Source organism: Cervus elaphus, chromosome 3 (assembly GCF_910594005.1).
Source record: "Cervus elaphus chromosome 3, mCerEla1.1, whole genome shotgun sequence".
Classification (NCBI taxonomy): domain Eukaryota; kingdom Metazoa; phylum Chordata; class Mammalia; order Artiodactyla; family Cervidae; genus Cervus; species Cervus elaphus.
In genome coordinates, this window is record NC_057817.1 from 32,684,270 (window position 1) to 32,702,033 (window position 17,764).

Consider the following 17,764-nt stretch of genomic DNA (forward strand, 5'->3'; position numbering starts at 1 on the left):
TATTTAGATAAAAGAATTTTGCATTTGCCTTCTGGATACTTGGCATTATGTAGACTCAAAAAAAAAATCTTATTAGTAAAGATTATTTTAAAATGGAAACACTGAGAGAACATCATCATGTTTTGAAACAAAATGCTGAAGAAATCAACTAATAAATCACGGAATGACTGATTCAGAAATAGTTTTGTATCCTACATATCTTATATATTTAAATTTTGTTAATACAATTAATAAAGATTCATAGTGTGTTACTTTACAGGAATGTGGCTTTACTGATGTTTAGTAAAAGTTAAGGACTGTTAAGAACTGAATTCTGTCTCCCCAAAATCCATGTGTTGAAGCCGTAACCTGCAATGTGACTATATCTGATGACAGGGCTTGTGAGGAGGTGATTGATACAGGTTAAATGAGGTGGAGCCCTAGTCCAGTAAGGCTGGTGTCCTTATAAGAAAAAGAACAGACACTAGAGCTCTCTTTCCACCATGTGAGGACACAGCAGAAAGACAGCCATTAGCGAGACAGGAAGAGAGTTCTCACCAGAAACTAAATCAGTCAGCAACAAGATATGGACTTCCCTGCTTCCCAATTGGAAGAAATACATTCCTGTTACTAAAGTCACTCAGTCTATGGCAGCTTGCTATGGCAGTCCAAGCTGACTAACACATGCTCTTATTGCTGAAAACCAGTCTATACAATTTCTTGGGACTGGACCCTAGCATAGCAGTTCACACTGTATATACAATTGTTTTTCACTGAAGTTACACATAAAAGGATTATAAGAAGATGGAAGAGGTATAAATCTGAAAGGGATTCTCCCATCCACTAGAGAAAATCATCATGTCACTTAGAGAATAAATGCTTTCACATTAGATGAATACCAAAGTGAAGACGCTCAGTCATGGCTGACTCTTTGTGACCGCATGGACTGTAGTCTATCAGGCTCCTCCGTCCATGGGATTTTCCAGGCAATAGTACTGGAGTGGGTTGCCATTTCCTTCTTAGGGTATCTTCCCGACCCAGGGATCGAACCCAGGTATCCCTCATTGTAGACAGATGCTTTACCATCTGAGCCACCAGGGAAGTCCGATGAATACCAAACTTGATCTCTAAGGTGAATAAGGAGATTCAATCCGTACCACATTTTTAGTAGCAAAGAAACAGATTATTCCCTAACTGAAATCTTTCTGGAAGAAGGAGAGGAATAGGAATAAGATTAAGGAAAAGAAGACTAGGAAGAAGTAGAAGAGAAGGAGGAGACCAAGAGAGAAAGGAGAGAAAACAAATAAAGCAGATAACTTTGTTTTTTGTTGGTTTGTTTGTAAATATCAGAGGGCTATACCTTGGAAAAAGTTTAAAAGTACATTGACTATTTAAGCAGAAATATAGAAAAGCTGATTCAATAATATTAATGCTGTACATACACTTAGGCTGAGAACTTAAAAATGTTTCACATGAGATCATGCGTGGTTGACATAAAAGAGCCCCAAGATTGGATATTTTTAAAGAAATTTAATCTATACTAAGAAAAATAATTTTAATCTTAAAAAGGATGCTCTTTCTGGAACTTCTACAATGTACTTGAATGAGTGTAAACAGAGGAAGAATCTTAATCTTCAAAACTCTGGGAGCTAAACGCCATTTAAAAGTTCTTCAAAATATTAAAGATTTTAAATTCTCAGCCAAGTTGTCCTTAAAAGGAATTTAAGACTGTACAGGCCAGTTGAATAAAGCTATCCTACATACATTCCTTAAAAGCTTTATTCATTCATGTGTTAATCCATCTGCTTACCAATTGTTCTGGGAGACTTTGGTTAAATTCCCCCTCAGAGACCTGACTCCCCTAATACCCAGTGAGTGAGAAACATTATCTTCCACTGTGAGAAACAACCAGGATTAACAAATGGGATCTGTAATTGCATTAAAGTTTCATTAACACATTTCTGGAGGACATTAAAACATATGCTACTTGTGATAGAACTTATGGTCCTTTAAAATTCCCACTAAAACTCTTTCGGTGTCCAAGACAGAGGCTTGATCCTTGAGCTCATCTCCAAGGAGGTTAGAGGATTCTGAATAGTTGTCTTAGACCTCATCATCCTGCCAAGAGGAGGTAATCAGTGTTGACAATACCTTCCTTTTTTTGAAGCAGTTTCTAGTTGTTCCTTGTGAGCATGACTCTATGGCTTTAGGACAAACCTTTCTGTTTCCCCCGAAAATTACAAAATGGAAAGTGCAAAAAGTCACAGACATTGAAGGAGTGGAGGAGACTGGGAAGTCAGAAGAAACCACATCAGCAGAGGCCAGAATCCAGAGCATGTCTCACCAGAAAGTGGTTCAATATTGGTTTTGGTGGAGAATAAAGGAACACTGTGGGCTTGCCAGATGGTGCTTGTGGTAAAGAACCCTCTTGCCAATGCAGGAGACGTAAGACACGGGTTTGATCCCTGGGTTAGGAAGATCCCCTGGAGGAGGGCATAGCAACCCTCTCCAGTATTTTTGCCTGGAGAATCCCATGGACAGAGGAGCCTAGTGGGCTACAGTCCATGGGCTCGCAAAGAGTCGGACAGGACTGAAGCAACTTAGCACACACACACACACAAAGGAGCACTAGAAGAAGACTAACTGTTCCCTGATTCTTAGTCTGAAAATTCCTCTATCATTATTACACAGATTTCAAATTAAGCCTAATCCAGAGAAGTTTGACCCCGTTGATTTTCACAAGGTCTTAAAACCACCATCCATTTGCTCACTTATATTGTATACTAATACAAACACATATTGATAACCTACGTGCCAGGTTTTACTATGCTCCTTAAAATAAACCGGTAACATCATATTATACTTAGATCACAGGGATTGAGATTTGGACTGACTTATTGTGCAATATTTCTTCTTTATTATTTTTGAAGATGATATCAACTTTAGAGTAATTTAAACAGTGTTACAGTTTTCACTTGCACAGTCTAACATCCTAAACCTTCCTCCCACCTGTATCTTCAGACTCTGTGATCATACTTTGCTTCATGAACTTCAGGAAACATGAAAGAAGATTCTCTTAAAACTTGCTGGGTCTTGGAGTAACATGCTCACAATGGAAAGCCAGATGCTGGCACGATCCAGCTCTTAAAGATTTACCTTCAGGCCCATTGCTTGGTGGCAGTCTCTGGTAATAGGCGCCTCCATTCCTGCTGTACCTGGAGGGCTGGGTGGCAACGACCTTAAGCCTTCTGAGATAAGAACATTTGCTTTTTTCTTGAGAAAGTTGTATGGGTCAAGTGATGGCAGGAGTAGAGTGGAGGCAGCCTCTGCTAATCCAGGGCAATGTAATCTTGAGCTGGAATCAAGGTCTGTGCATATATCCTACGGGCCCGACACAGATGTATTCCCAGGGGTAATGTTCTCTGTCTCTTATTCAGTGTGCTAAGGAGACAGAATAGAGTCTAGAGAAAGCTGCATGTCCAGTTTTGTTGGACCAGACTGTAATTAGCTGAAAAGCTTTTGTCTAGATCTCCACTTCTAAGTCAGAAGCCGCCTGTGGAGGCAGAAGGCCTTCATGTGAATCTAAGTTCATCACTTACTATTGGGTTGGCCAAAAAGTTCCTTTGGGGTTTTCTATATGAACTTATGGAAAAGCCCAAATGAGCTTTTTGGCTGACCCAGTAATTATCTGGGCCTCAGTTCTGTCGTGTGTCAATTGGAGGAGATTAGCATCTGTCTCCCAGGTTTGCTATGAACATAAAATGGTAGAAGACAAGCCTCAAAGTTAACAGTATGTGGGCGCTCAGAAAGGCATGCTGAATCTGAAATTTGGTAGCTGCTCTCTCCACCGAAGAGTATCCCTCTCTTTATTTTGGCTTTGTGTCTCTTCTTACCTCCAGCAGATCTTCAATAAAATTATTAAAGTCTCAAGCTTACTTTTTTCCCTTGTAATTGGAATCACAGGAGAAGGCAGAATTATACAAACATACAAAGAGCTTTCTCTGTGTGATTCTCAAAATAAAATACATGACTCTCAAAAGCACACTCTTAAAAAATCATTCCATTTTTAACTATCCTTTGAGCACGTGCATTTCCTCTGCCTACACGTCCCACAAATTTCTGATGCCAACTAGAAGGTAGTTCAAATCTGATAAAAGTTGACTGAAGCCTTCCAATCTTTCTCCTTATTTTGGGGGGTTGGGATCAGGGTCAGGACAGGACATAAGGTAGGAAGTGTTACCAGCCTGGATTAGTGCAACGAAAAGGATGAAAGCTGAGTGAACAATCATGTATGGACAAGTCTTGGTGTCCTCACTTCTAAATTAGGGGTAAAATGCCTAAGCATATGAGGGATGTGAGAACTGAACTAGATAATTCATGAAAGCTGCCTAACGCAGTGCCAGATACAAAGTATGTGTTCAAGTCAGTTATTTCCACTCCTAAATTCAGAGATGTGCCCATCTTCTGAGTTCCCACAGCCTTCTCTTTCCCATGCATTATGTTCTGGGCTGCATTATAATAACGGAATAGACATCCTCTCCCTGGTCCTTAAGGACAAGTATTCTGTCTGATTCCTCAGTACATTCCAGAGAGCTAAGCCAGTCATGAAAAACACTTACTTATGGAATGAATAAGACATCCCATATAATTCAGAGGGTCTGTGTATGATTTTAGAGAAAGCCACCTCTATTTGCCAGTTATCAGTATTAGACTGTAAAGGCAAATGTGCCAGAGAGCAGGAATATTAGTTAAGAGGAAGGGGAAGGATTTTCTACCTGGTTTTGCAGCCAGCAGGGCAGGAGGTTGTGCCCGCGGCAGATCAAAGACTGTCTCTTTTCCAGGAAGCTCACTGAAGATTGAGGCTCTCTGCTGTAGAAATGAAACTTAAGTCTCCCGGGTGAGGGGAGCATGTGTGTGTGTGCTCCGTCACTTCATTTGTGTCCAACTCTGCAACCCTGTGGACTGTAGCCCACCAGGCTCCTCCCTCCTTGGGATTCTTCAAGCAAGAATACTGAAGTGGGTTGCCATGCTTTCCTCCAGAGGATCTTCTTGATCCAGGGATAGAACCCGTGTCTCTTGCATCTCCTGCATTGCACGTGGATTCTTTAATGCTGAGCCACGGGGGAGGCCCCATTGAAGGGAGAAGGTACTTGCATATTCCAGTACTCCCTGGAGCCCAGGGGAGAAGGGGGACCCTTTCAAAAGGCATAAGAGAAAGGAAAGTATTATGTCTGTTATAAATATTGGCAAGTAATGGGACACTACTAACTTTTCAGTTAAAGGATTACAACATTGGGAGATATCCTGGTAATGTACTCTGAAGTGACTTTCTATGAAGAAAACACAGATTTCTATTTGCTAATGTCTAACACATAGACTGTGATTAAAATCACTAGATAAACTTTCAGCCAAAATTAGTATTTTGTTAAATAGAAACCACAATGGATGTAGTGAGTAGAAATGGTTGCTTCATTTTCTGCTCTAACACCATGGAATATGGAGGGATATATTCTCCTCCAAGACAGAAACCTAATGAACTACAGTGAAATGTGCCTCGAGACTCTTACTGAAATAGCACTTAAAAAAAATTCTATAGCAGAGCTTTCAGAATTTAAACAATCATGACTGTATTTGAAAGGCGTGAGGAAATGAGACTACTGTTCATTGGACTGGAGGAACTGATCTCCTGTAGCAAGTTTGGCAGAACTGTCTCTTGTATAACAGAGACTTTATCAAATAATTCCAGGTTTATGCTGGGCTTGGTGCAGTGTTGGCCGCATAACAAGTGTTAAATAAAATAATAGCAACATGTGACATGGGAGCCTGATTCTCTCATTCTTGCTGCTAAACCCACATACCAGATGGTTATACACACCCGTAATCAAGTGCAGAGCCGTGTGGGTTGGGGGCTGGCGTGGCAGCTCTGAGTCAGACCGGCTGCCTTTTCTCTCCCTTTTGTGGAAGAGCTTCACGACCTCCACAAACAGTTACTAGGAGCCATGCTGAGGTCCTTGAGAGATCATTGAGCCTTGTACTGTGCTGCGCTTAGTCCCTCGGTCATGTCCGGCTCTTCTGCCACCCCATGAACTGTAGCCTGCTCCTCTGTCCATGGGATTTCTCAGGCAAGACTACTGGAATGGGCTGTCATTTCCTTCTCCAGGAGATCTTCCCAACCCAGGGATCAAATGCGAATCTCCTGTGTTTCCTGCATTGCAGGCAGATTCTTTACCCTTGGAGCCACTGGGGAAGCTTTGGATGGGTTCAGACAATTCCTGAGTGAGGCCAGTTTCCCTCAGCTATGCACAGAGTATCTTATCAGTACCTCTTATCATTGAGAGAAGCAGCTTCCTATTAAGATCTGTAGCCACCTTGGCTAGGACGAGTACAATGGATTGTTTATGAGTATTTGAAAATATCAGCTCTCTAAAAAACTCAACCTTGAGGACACTACACTGAATGAAATAAATCTGTTATGAAAGGACAAATACTAAATGATTCCACTGACATGAGGTCCCCAGAATAGTCAAATTTATAGAGACAGAGAATAGGATGGTGGTTGCCAGAAGCTGGGGAAGGAGCAATGGGGAGTTATTGCTGAATGGATGCGGAGTTTCAGTTTTACAAAATGAAACGAGTTTTGTGATGGCTGCACAACAGCGTGAATGTTCTAATGCCACTAAAGAAAGTGAAAGTGAAAGTCGCTCAGTTGTGTCTCTTTGTGACCCCATGAACTATACAGTCCATAGAATTCTCCAGGCCAGAATACTGGAGTGGGTAGCCTTTCCCTTCTCCAGGGGTTCTTCCTAACCCAGGGATCAAACCCAGCTCTCCCGCATTGCAGGTGGATTCTTTAACAGCTGAGCCGCAAAGGAAGCCCTAATGCCACTAAACTGTACACTTAAAAATGGTTAGAATGATAAACTTCGTTATGTGTATTTTGCCACAATTTAACAAAATATAAAGACATATAAATTAAATTGAAAGATTCACTGACATAGAAGTCAAATTTATGGTTACCAAAAGGGAAAGGGCAAATTATTGTTGTTCAGTCACTAAATTGTGTCCAACTCTTTGCGACCCCATGGACTGCAGCACGCCAGGCTTCCCTGTCCTTCACCACCTCCTGGAGTTTGCTCAAACTCATGTCCATTGAGTGGGTAACGCCATTCAACCATCTTGTCCTCTATCTCCCCCTTCCCCTCCTGTCCTCAATCTTTCCCAGCATTGGGGTCTTTTTCAATGAGTCGGCTCTTTGCATCAGGTGGCCAAAGTATCACAGAGAGAAAATCAGGAATTTGGGATTAACAGATACACACTACTATGTACAAAGTGGACAAACAACAAGGACCTGCTGAATAGCACAGGGAGCTATGTTCAATGTCTTGCAATAACCTATAATGGAAAAGAATCTAAAATTTATATATATAGAGAGAGCTATATATACATAAGACTTTGCTATATGTCTTAAACATTGTAAATCAGCTATACTTCAATTAAAATAAATATAAAAAGATATATACATATAAATAAAAATCTAATAAGCATTTATTTCTTCTGAGGGTCAGTGAAAACCATAGAGATGCTCCTTCTATCATAAAAAGCCAGCACAGGCATGTTGAAGCATTTAAGAGGCGGCCCTTCACAACACTCTTTTGTGGGGGAGCTGATTCTCCCTAGAGAGAGTCCTTCTAGGTCAATGTGATACCATCTTCATCTTTGTGTCCTTGTGGCTCAAAATATGAGGTTCACAGTGTCCCTGGGTTTATATTACTAAGATAACCCAAATGCTAAGTGGACTCTTCAGTTCTACCAAAATTTAATAAAAAAAAAAAAAATCAGACTACTTCTAAAGCAACTGAATTCAGTGGGAGGAAAAATGCATTTCTCTTTGAAATTTGAAGTTATATAAGTCAAACTTCAAAGAACATGAGCACATTCTTTCATGCTGCATTTTTTTTTTTTTTTTTGGTGGGTGGGGAGCTGAAGAGCTTAAACCTTTGCTGCTCTGACCTCATGTTTCACTGAAACTGTGTAGCCTGGGAAATCAAACTTCACACTGGACCAACCTCTGCCATGCGTTGGTTATTGACTCACCTGAGAGCAGCCTGGTCAATAATTACCTGAAAGGAAATGCTAGTTTGATCTAAAAATGAAGCTCGTGTTTTCATGATGAAAGCAGCTTCTCAGGGAGAAGTGTACCGCACATTGATTTTACTCCCAAATGGAGATGCAGAAGGCTCCCGAAACCTTCCTCACTTGACTTTCACGTGAGGCTGCTTCTTTTATATTTATAAGTCTCTGTCGTGTAGTCATGTCCGACTCTTTGCGACCATGTGGGCTGTAGCCCGCCAGGCTCCTCTGTCCATGGGATTCTCCAGGCAAAAATACTGAAGTAAGTGGCCATGCCCTCCTCTAGGGGATCTTCCCAACCCAGGGATTGAACCTAGGTCTCCCACATTGCAGGCAGATTCTTTACTGTCTTTAGCCACCAGGGAAGCCCTTATAAGTCTCTACCAGGCAATAAAGAGGAGTGTTATGGAGCATCTTTTGTGTCTTCAAGGTCTTGTCTCCCCAGTAGTACTCAAAGTTCCTTGCGCAGAGAGTATCACATTTTGTTAGTAAAGTTGTGTCAGAGTCGATACTGGACACATTGTTCTTGTTAACTGCAAGCTATTACCCAATACTTTCTGGGTGAAATGTGCTTGCAATTCATAATCAAGTGATTGGCTGAATGTCTATTGTTTATTGAAGTGGATCTTAATGCAAACACAACTTCCCTCTTCATTGACAACCTTACCTGCAAAACTCACTTTACACGCTCTAAACTCAACCAGGTGGGGACAGAAGAAGTGGTTGTTGGCCATCCTCTGAATCAGTGATTGACATGATTGTTCATTTACTTATCTCTCTTTGTTCATCTACTTAAAAAATGTTTTCTATTGCAGTAAAATACACACATACATAACATTTACCATCTTAACCATAACATCTTAACCATAAGTGTGCAACTGAGAGGCGTTAAACACATCCCTCATGCTGGGCAGCCAACACCAACATCCATGCACAGAACTCTTTTCATCTTGCAAAAGTGAAACTACGTACCCACTGAACAATACCTCCTCCCATCCCCAGCATCCCCCTAGCCCCTGGCAACCACAGTTCTACTTTCTGTCTCTATGACTGCAACTCTTCTAAGTACTTCATGTAAGTGGAATCATGCAGTTTTTTTTCTTTTTGTAACTGACATTTAATGTAGAAAATGCCCTCAAGTTTCATCCATATTGTAACATACAAAGGAAACAGAATTTCCTTCCTTTTTAAGGCTGAATAATATTCCATTATATGTATATACCACATTTGCTTATCCATTCTTCTGTTGATGGACATTTGGGTTGCTTCCACATTTTTGCTATTATGAATAATATTGCTATGAACATGAATGTGTGTTTACCTACTTTTTAGCTCAACAAAAGCCCATAGTAACAATTCATTTAGAGGCATGAACACCATAAGAGGATTTGTAAAAGCAAAAGGATTCTGAACTATTTCAGCCATGAGCAAATATCCCTCAAGCCATCTGTTTAAGCCAGTTCTAAACTCCATTGCATTATGTGGAAAATAAAGTAGAATCTCCATTTTACTTGGTTAAAAGTCACTCAAGGGTTCTACACACTGCTCAACTGTTTTAGGATCATAGAAATGTTTACTAGAAGGGATATATATACAAGACCATTTAGTGATTCCCATTCTTCGTTGTCCATCAGAAGGCTCTTGATAAAAATACTGATGCATAGATCCCATGCCCAGAGATTCTGATTTAACTGGCCAGTAGATAGGCATCAGTAGTTTTCAAAGTTTCTCAGGTAACTAATGTATAGCCAGAGTTGACAATCACTGATACAGCTTAACCCTCCTCCTCACTCCCATTTAGAGAGAGAAAGGGGAATGATTTGCTGAAAGTAATACAGAAATTGGCGGAATGATGCAAACAGGAATTTTAATATCCTAAATCTAGTACTCTAAACCTCTTGAAACTTCTTTATACAGTACTCTGCCTTCAACTCTGATCTTTACAAAGTGCAAACACATAAAGTACTATCAAGTGGATGATTTTTATTCAACCAAGAAAGATTTAAATTGAGATTAAAGCCAAATTGGCAAGTTTATTTTAGTTTTCATTTCAGTATCTGAATGGTGATGAATCCAAAAGATGAAAGGATTCTGCCTATTACCAGAAATCTGCCAAAGGAAGACAAAGTCTGTGTGGGCTTTGAGGTATTATACACTCCTAAAAGAGGTTCATCAGAGACAAAGTTTAAAGCAGAGGAGAAAACAGAAATGAAATAACAGGAGAGATTCTAAAGATGATTATATTCTGTTGTAAAAGTCAAGTAATGGAAATCTAAGAGGACATACAAATGGCCAATAAACATTTGAAAAGAGCCTCAGTCTTACCAGTGGTCAGGAAGCTGAAAATTAAACTACAGCTTGATTTATCAGATCAGGAAATGTGAAAAATGGATAACATGCAGGGCTGGCAAAGATATGGGGAAAAGGGAACCCAAGGCATATTTGGGACATGTGTTGCTTCCAAACAGCCTCTGAGGAGGAATGTACAAAAGGTCCTGGCAAGGAAGTCATTGGGAAAGATCCACTGTTCTTCATTAACTCCGTTATTTTGCTTTCCACTCAGATCCTTGACAAAGAGAATACCAAGGAGGGAGTTCCTCGCTTTGGATCAATCTTCTGTTGCTTTTTCCATGCTTCAGATACAGGAGACTTAAATTCCTATCTCCAATTCAAGTGAGTTTGAATCCATTTTGCTACATGCTGTTGATGAGTCCACATTAATACAGAAAGTAAGCTCTTCATGTAAGTTTCTTAGGTTGACTGGGCTGCTGGGCTGTATTTTCCAATGAACCTACTGAAGCTCTGATTTTCTTTCTCAATCTCCTTGAAGCAAAATTTCAGTACACAAAGTACCTAATTCTTGTCTAAGGTCTTTGCTGAGTGTGTATGGATCACTGCCTGAGAAGCTCAGCAGTGTTTGGGCTACTCTTCCTCCCATGTGCTCTTGCATGCATCCAGAGCCCACTCCAGCAATGGATCTGAGTCTTCTCAACTGCAGAAAGCAATGCTCACCTACTCCCCACCCTGGGCTCCTCCTCACCAGGTTGCAAGTCCTCAGGTTCTATATTCCTGGGTGGTAACCATTCCACCAGCTCAGCTGCAGGCTGTGCGTCTCACACTATTTCTTGAGTACCTGCTGGTACCAGGCTAGCACTTCATTCTCTCATGTTTGCATTTTAACCTCCAACAATCCAGTAAGATAATTATTATTTTTATTCCTATTTACATATGAGAAAGATGAGGTTTAGAGAGTTCAAATGTCTTTCGTGAGGACATGTAGCTTGTAACTGGCAGAACAGTGTCACCTGCATGTAAATGAGTTTTGAGGAGTGAAAACATATTCTTCCACCAGTCTCCTCTTATAGGAGACACTGTGTGTGAACACATCTCTCAGGTACCAGCTAATGTGTGGGATGCTGACCCCAGGCTGGTGGCTCCAGTGACCAAGCCGAGATCCCTGAGCGACCTTCACTGGAGGGAGGCCGCTCCTGTCACTGCTGCCCCCTGCTGGAACCTGATCTCTCTGCCAAGCTGAATTCAGGGGCCATGCACGCCTGTCCCTGATGCTCTAACTGGATCCACTGCACCCTCTTTTTCTTCTGGGAAAATGGTCAGAACCTCGGGGAGTTTGCCCCCAGTATATCTTCTGAAATTGGGACCCTAAAGGCTGCCAGCTATCAGTTCCCCCTGTATCCCTCTGGGAAGAAGAGAGAACAATCTCCTTGCTCCTAGAGCAGAATATTTGCAATCTTGTCCCACAGACTGTCCCAGAAAAGCAGGCAATGCTCCATGGAGATGAGCAAGACTCGGACTCCACGAAGATCCCCAGCCTCCAGGGAGAAGGTCGGGGGTGGAACGGGATAGTTAGGAAGCTTGGGACGGACATGTACACACTGCTATATGTAAAATGGATAACAAAGATCTACTGTACAGTATACGGAGCTCTGCTCAACGTTACATGGCAGCCTGGATGGGAGGGGAATTTGAGGGGGAATGGATACATGTGTATGAATGGCTGAGTCCCTTTGTTGTTCACAAGAAACTAGCACAACATTGTTCGTTAATTGGCTATATCCCAATACAAAATAAAAAGTTAAAAAAAGATTCCCAGCCTCTTCATATGATGCAATATGGTAATTCCTTTGACACCTGGCATGGGCATTCACCAACCAGAACTTCAGGAATCTCTCATGAATATGAATCAACAATGAAGACTTGATCATCAAGACTGATGGCATCCCCTTCCGCCCACTGACCTCAGACAAAGAATTTGTGTACTTTGTGTACAGTAATTTTGCTTTAAGGAGATTAAAGATGGAAATCAGAACTTCAATGGATTCATTGGATGATATTCCCAGGCAGCCCAGCCACCTTAAGACAATTTTACAGCATGAAGTGCTTGCTTTCTGTTAATGTGGACTCATCATTAGCAAGTAGCAGAAATGGGCTCAAATTCACTTAAGCTGGAAATAGGAATTTACAGTCTGTATCTAAACCATGGAAAAATCCATGAAGACTGATCCAAAGCCATGAACCCCCATTGGGATTCTCTTGTCTTTGCCTCTCTCTGCAGGCTGGCTTCACTCTGTCCAAGTTCAGAGGTGCCAGGGGAGAACTTGAGGGGAGAAGAGGAATGAGCATGGAAAACAGCATCTCAAACTCACATCCCCTCCCCTCTAAGACCAATAAGGAGAAAGCCTTCCCAGCAGCAAATCCTGGAGAAGGATTCAAATTGTCCTCTTTTGGATCCCATCACCATTTCTGAGAGCTTCAGTGGGCTTTGTTACCACAAGAAATAGAAAGAAGTGCTGGGCAGAAAATGAAAAATGGCCATTACAGTAAAATGAAAATGTGTTTGTAAGATTTACATTTGTCTTGGTTTTCATAAATTTTAGTTTTTTAAAAAATAGTTTAGGGAATTCCCTGGTGGTCCAGTGGCTAAGACTCTGTGCTCCTGATACAGGGGGGCTGGGTTCGATCCCTGGTCAGGGAACTACATCCCACATGCCACAACTAAGACTCTATGCAGCCAAATGAATAAAAATAAATGTTTAACAAAAAAAAAAAAATAGTTTAAATAGATTCCCAAAGAGAGAATCCTAACTAATAAAATTGTAACCATTGGAAATTAGATCTTAACTTACCCGTATTTTTTTCCTCTTTATCCCATTTGTCACTATTTTTAAGCTTATTGTATGATCATTTGATAATTGCTTGTCTGCCCAACCAGAATGTAAACTTCATGAAGGCAGGGATATTTTTTTATTCACCATGATTTCCATAGCACTTAGAACATTCCTGGCATACAGCTGGCATCCACCACATCCTGTGAAGGGCTGAATAAAGAATCAACTCAACCTTTTCTAGGCTCAATGTAAGTCACCACCAGATGATTCCAAAGTTAGCTGAAGAATCATAGGTTAAGAAACACTGACAGAAAGAAAGAGGAAGTGAGATGAATACCTGGCATTAGAAGATCCAACTAGCCTCACCATTTATGGTCTGACAGGAAACTCCCAGAACAGAAACACGATAATACCGAAAAACAATGATCTGATGAGCTAAACATGAAAAATTTAAGATGGTCATAAAGGAAAAGGTTCAAAATTCTAGCTAATTCTGAAAAATTTAAAGTTTACAGAAAAAGCTAATATTTATAATATGTGAAAAACCAAATTTGGCTTAAGAAACCTACCACCTATCATTATATTTCTATTTGGTCCAATTTTTGGATGGAAATACCATTAAGCCAGACATCCAGAGAGATCTCATTACTGGCCTGTGTTTTATGGGGCAAAACACTCATGAAAACACACCACTTGGGTACTTTAGTGGGTTGTGCTAAAAATTATAGCCTTTCAAAGACTCTTGAATACACATGCTCTTGCCCTATGTACACTTTAATAAAGCACTTTAATAAAATACAACTGTTTGAGTTTCTGTTAATTCAGCTGACAGCTTCTGGTGACCAGAACTTCCTGTGCCTGAGGCCAGGCCAGGTCACTGGCTCCTCAGTGTGGCTGTTAACATGCAGAGAGAAGCATGTTAAGAAAGGCGGAGAATGGGGAATTTTGAGGCTGACGGGTACCCTGTAGGAAACCAAGATTTCTGTGAGGTCAGAGGAGGGGCCCAATGATATTGTGATTTATAACAGGAAATACATATTTGGCCTTTTCCCCCATCCCTGACACAGGGCTCCTAAAACCCTTGTAAATTCATCAGTGACAGGCACACTAGGGGCATCTTTATTTCTAATGGGGCGACTCTGGGTGGCTCCTGAATGGAGACTGGTCACCAGAAAGAGCAAGCCATGAGTAGACGCTTCGAATTTTCAGCCCACTCTACCACTTCTCTAGAGAGGGAAGCAGGGCTGGAAGTGGAGTTCATCATTGATCTTGTTATGTGAGGAAGGCTCCACAATATAAAAGCCTACTCATATAAAAATAGTAGGGGGCCTGAAGAGCTTCCAGATGCGTGAGCATGTAGAGATGAGGGGAGAGTGGCAGCCTTGGAGAAGGCAAGGAAGGTCTGCACTCTTTCCCCATAGCTTGCCCTAAGCATTTCTTCCATTGGGCTTTTCTTGAGTTATATCCTTTTATAATAAATTGGTGATCTAGTAATTAAAGTGTGTCTCCGAGTTCTGTAAGCCACTTTAGCAAATTAATCGAATCCAAGGAGAGGGTAGTTGGAATCTCAATCTACAGCCGATGCATCAGAAGCCCAGCTGACAAACTGGACCTGTGACTGTCATCTGGAGAAGATGAGTGGGAGGTGGGGGGTGGCAGTCTTGTAGGACTGAGCCCTTAGCTGTGGGGTCTGATGCTATCTCCAGGGAAACAGTGTCAGAACTGAGTTGAGTTGTAGGACCTCCAGATGGTGACTGAGAATTGCCTGGTGGTATGGGCTTCCCAGGTGGCACTTGTGGTAAGGAACCTGCCTGCCAGTGCAGGAGACTTAAGAGATGTGGGTTTGCTCCCTGGGTCAGGAAGATCTCCTGGAGGAGGGCATGGCACCCATTCCAGTATTCTTGCCTGGAGAATCCCGTGGATAGAGGAGCCTAGCTAGTTACAGCCCATAGGGTTGGAAAGGGTTGGACATGACTGAAGCAACTTAGCACACACGCACACACACACACACACACACACACACACACACACACACACACGGGAAACCCCATCCCACGTTGGAACTGGTACTAGAATCATCTTAGGCCCCCATGCCCCTCCTGCTAGAGACTCACATGGAGGGGAGGGGGCAGTGATTGACACATGTGACTCCCTGGCAGGCAGCTCCATGCTTCCCTCCAAGGAACTGGGATGACAATCAGTATGGACACAGGTGAGCTCAGGGCCAGCATTTTGCTGATGCTTCGTCACCTTGCCTGACCTCAAACACCAGTCGAGAGGGCTGGCCAGGACAGTTTCCCATACGAATCCACCTTCCATCCCACCATGTAACACCTCCATAAGTCAAGGTATGTTCAACACAAGGATTACTTCACAATGAAAGACTTAATTCCACGAACAGGAGAAAAAGTATGCAGTACGGAGAAATGTGAGGAATTTATCTGATAAAAGAGTTCTTGACTTTAGAAAGAGAAGATGGAAAGCACCAACTCTTCCGCGTCAGCAATAAAATGGCCTTTGGGGATTCAGGCAGCAAAGCAGAAAGAGCTCAGACCAGGCGGCTGAGCAGTTACCTTGAGTGATGGGTCTGGTGCACACAGCTCAGCGGCTTTCCAGGTGGGTTGCCCTCTGGTTCCGTTTCCCTGTCTGTAAAAGAATGAAAGGTTATCTAAGTTCTCATCCAGGTTTAATTTTTTGACTTTCATATAAGTTTTTCAGTTAAAAATGATAACACTTGCTAACTGTATCATTGTTAGGATGTTTTTCTACTCTTTAAGGGACGATATAGGGAGTATTTTCCAACATTGATGGGGGAATGAAATGACTACGAGACTGTACTTGTCTCATTAAGGCAACAAGTCGTAGCGTGTTCTTTCAAAAGACACCTGTACTTTGTCACTCTTTCAATCACTCATGCTCTATTCACCTTCCCCTTGTGACCTTTATTCCTCCAGAAGCAGTTTTAGAGCTGCTTCTTATGAGAACCTTTTTTAAAGAGGAAAAATATTCTTCTTACACAAATCCAAATAGGATTTACTAAATGATAAATTTGACTAAAGCATTGACAAAATTGGGCTTCCTTCATGGCTTAGTGATAAAAGAATCTGCCAGGCAGTGCAGGAGACAGGGTTAGATCCTTGGGTGGGGAAGATCCCCTGGACAATGGCAACCCACTCCAGTATTCTTGCCTGGGAAATCCCATGGACATCGGAGACTGGTGGGCTATAGCCTATGGGGTTGCTAAAAAGTCAGACATGACTTAGCGACTAAAACAACAATAACAATTGACAAAATCAGTTTTTAAATTCAGTGCTGAGCAGTGGTCTCCATCACCTTTGCATATAATCATATTAGTAACCCAGTGTATCTTATTTTCTTTTTCATTCCCAGGTCATAGTTACCCCAGACCCCAGGCTCCTCCCACCAAGCTAAGCTCCTCCCATTACACATGCACATCACAACACACTTTGCTTCCACACTCCAATGTCTTTATCCTGACTGTTGGATAAAGTCTAAAGATTGGACTCAACCCCGGAATCCATTTGCACTGGTTCACGTCTGTCTGAGCACCCTAGCTACGATTACTCCCTTACACAGTCCGTGGTCCTGTCTCTGGGAAGATTCCCAGTTCCAGGCACACCCCAGGCCCTTCCCACTTTGCTCATTCTCTTTACTGACTTGGACCATCTTCCCTCCTTTTTTCTGGCATTTGAATCCTATCAGTTTTCCAAAACCCAGTGGAGATCCCCTTTTCTCTATGGAGCTTTCCCAGAACTCTGCATCTTGGAGGGCACTATCCTTACCTTGTATAGTCCACTGCCTGGCAGAGCAAGAGAAGTTACCTCAGTAGTCTCGAAAGTAATTCCTCACAGGGCTGTGATCTCCTTAGCAGGGCTGAGTCTGCTTTTAGTCAGCACTTAAAAGCTTACAGGCCCCCTAAAGCACGGTCAGGTGAGATAGGACTCAAAGTACAAAGGTACCCTGACGAGTCTCAACAGAATAGGACTAGGAGGCCCAAGGGTGAGCCAACTTCCAGTGAGATGAAGAACCCCAAGAAGGCCAGAGGCACCTTCTCTTACCAGATGCAGTCTTCTGAGTCCTGAATACAGTGTCCTTCTATTTTTTACCACTGGTTCCTTCCCCCTCTCTCCTAATCTTTTGGAGTGATTAGAAGGGGATTGGCAAAAGTTGAATTCCCTAAGACCTGGGTTTTTTCTCCTGAGCCTAAGGCAATTTAACCTAATTCTTGCCCCAGTGGGTCAAAGTGACCCACTGTGACCCAGGTGTGAGCAAAGTCTCTGCAAGTAGGGGTTTGATGGAGGCCTGATAACCACAACATTCAGAAGGTGATTTGCTCAGGGTGATAATGAAAGTGACAACATAATTCATTCACATTGTTATCTTTTTTTTTTTTTTTTTAGCCACACCACACCATGCAGGATCTTAGTTCCCTGACCACGGATTCAACCTAGGCCCTTGGTGGTGAAAGCATGGAGTCCTAACCACTGGCCCACCAGGCAAGTTCTCTA

At 42.0% G+C, this 17,764-nt stretch overlaps 1 protein-coding gene across 7 annotated transcripts in view; it reads right to left on the minus strand.

Annotated features, from left to right (window-relative positions):
* Positions 1 to 17,764, minus strand: part of PCED1B (PC-esterase domain containing 1B) — a 180,091-nt gene that overhangs the window by 137,468 nt on the left and 24,859 nt on the right. For all 7 annotated transcript variants that reach the window (XR_006337559.1, XM_043886138.1, XM_043886162.1 and 4 more), the window contains exon 3: positions 15,809 to 15,881. The gene's annotated coding sequence lies outside the window, so the exon portion shown is untranslated. The remainder of the gene's footprint in view (positions 1 to 15,808; positions 15,882 to 17,764) is intronic.